Source organism: Pteropus vampyrus, unplaced genomic scaffold (assembly GCF_000151845.1).
Source record: "Pteropus vampyrus isolate Shadow unplaced genomic scaffold, Pvam_2.0 Scaffold72, whole genome shotgun sequence".
In the NCBI taxonomy this organism is placed as follows: Eukaryota; Metazoa; Chordata; class Mammalia; order Chiroptera; family Pteropodidae; genus Pteropus; species Pteropus vampyrus.
In genome coordinates this window covers 1,806,943-1,809,473 of record NW_011888853.1, presented here as the reverse complement: position 1 = coordinate 1,809,473, position 2,531 = coordinate 1,806,943, and positions in this window count along the sequence as shown.

Genomic DNA, 2,531 nt, shown 5'->3' with positions numbered 1-2,531 from the left:
CGGAGCCGCCTGGCAGTAGGAGAAGGAGGCCTCGCCCGGGAGTGGGAGGGCGTGGCCAGGCCCGGCACCCCTTCTCTCAGCCTTGTCCCCTCCTCTGCGTGACCTGAACGGTCCAGCAGCCGGGGCCGGCTCGGCGGGTTCATTTGCATGTCGTTAGCATGTAATTTACATAGTCCACATGCTCACTCTCCAGCTTCTCTTTTTTTTTTTTGTCCAGGTTCTAGGGTTCCAGGAGCGAGAGAGAGGGAGAAAGCGTGTGATTGACAGTCTCCACCGCCCAGCGGAAGTAGGGTGGCAGGCCGGGGTGCAGGATCCCTCTGGGGGCATTAGCTGCCCAGGGGTCCTTCCAATGAAAGCCTAGAGTTTGAGGGCCGCATCCAGGGGAACCAGGCAGGCAGCTGTGGGGGAGCAGAGAAAGAGACCACCCCTCAGCCCTGGGAAGCAGGTCACAGGATGCCCACCGCGTCCCCTCGGCATGTGCCCCTCGGAACTGTAGGCCCTTCCATCTTCTCCCCCAGCTAGCCAGCCCTTGATAGGCATTATTTAAAACATATTTAATTACTGCAAAGTTACAGTCATTAAGACAGTGTGGTGGTGGCATAGGAATAGACATGTAGATCGATGGACTAGAATGGAGAATAAACCCTTACACTTATAGTCAATTGGTTTTTCCATAAGCGTGCTGAGACAAGCTAGTGTGCGGAGAACAGTCTTTCCAGCAAATGGTGCTGGGACAACTGGCTGTCCACATGCAGAATAATGAGGTTGGACTCCTACATCTGCTTCTCCATTTAAGGGTTAAAAAAAAAAAAAAAAGGATTATAGGTAAAAATGTAAGAATTCAAACCGGAAAGCTCTTAGGAAAAAACGTAGGAGTAAATCTTCATAACCAATGGATTCTTAGATACCGCACCAAAAGCACAAGCGACAGAGGAACACGCACATAAATCGGACGTCATCGAAATAAAAGGATGCCATCAGGAAAGTGAATCACATATCTGCTAAGGGACATGTCCTGAGAACTCTTACAACTCAACAATGAAAAGACGACCCCATTAAAATGGGTGAAGGATCTGATAGATATTTCTCCGAAGAAGATACACGATTAGCCAACAAGCACGTGAAAAGTTGCCCAACATCATTATTCGTCCGTGAAATACAAATCAAACCTATAAGGAGATACTACTTCCCACCTACTGGGATGGCTTAACTTCTAGGAAACTCTTGTAGGAGATACTAGTGTCAAGTTGTAAGGCGTGTCTTAGACTTAAGTCATCGCTGTGCTTGGGATTCATCTTTTCGCCAACCGTCCCAGTGCTGGGGATGGCTCTGACATAGGGGGATATTCAGCTTAGCCTGAGGTTTGCTGGATAGAAACATTGGGAGGAGGAAATGGGATCTATTAAGCTTTATCCTGAGGTCCTGTAGGGATGGTCCTGGGCCTTAGGAAGTCCTGTATGGGGGACAGAGATCATACTCGTGGAGTCTGTACCATCTTGGCATTCTTTAGCCTGGCCCAGTAGTGCAAGCGGCAGTACTTGCCCTGGGTACTCAGAACAGGCTGGATGTGGCCTTCTACCCCATCCTTGGGTACTCTGGCAGGACCTAGGGGCTCAGGACCCAGGGATTTCCTGGAGGTTCCTACCCTCTGAAAAAATTAAACAGGGAGATTTCCTAGGACCCTACTGTCCTCTGGAGAGCCCCACCCTCATCTTTAACTTCTACTCCATCGAGATGAAATTAATCGAGCTGTGGAAACACCCTCTCCACCATCCCGGACTCTGGGTGCCTCTCCAGAATGAGGTTCCCACCAGGCTGGGGCTTGGTCACTATGACTGTAGCACTCAGAGCCAGGGTCTGTGGCTCCCACAGGCAAACCCCACAGCCTTCCTCTGTGACTCTGTCCTCTAAGAGCGGGTCTGACACACTGCCTAGTCACCAGACCCAGGTTCGTTAGGGCCTAAGACAGTTGTCAATGAGGGTTGAGTGACCAGTGACCCAGAGTTGGAAGGGGGTCATCATCCTACAGATAAGGGAACTGAGGCATCTCCTGAGAGAGGGAGGCGCCTGCTCAAAATAATAAATCTTTAGAAATTAATAGCGAGTAGTTCGTAGTTAATAGATAGCACAATTGCCATACATCAGTAATAACCACCCCCACATTCTATGGCTGGTCTGCCGAGCCCCCGAGGTCTTTGCACGTATATAGTTCTCTTTCCCTGGAACACTCTGTCCTAACGATCCTTGTTTGCCTCGTTGGCCCCTGGTTGGCCTTCAGGTGTCAGCTTAGAAGCCCCTTCCTCTAGGAAGGCCTCCCATACCTCCCACATCGAGGCATTAATCCTGCTAAGTGTGTGTGTCTCCCCCACAAAGCTCGCTAAGGCTTAGGAGCTCTCTTGCCCCGATGACCAGCGCTTCCCCAGCCATTAGCACGGGAGTGGGGAGTAGCACAGGAGAATAAGAGCTGTAATGATAAAGATCAACATGTACAGAGGATGGTTCTGAGTGCTATACAGATACTGACTCATTGG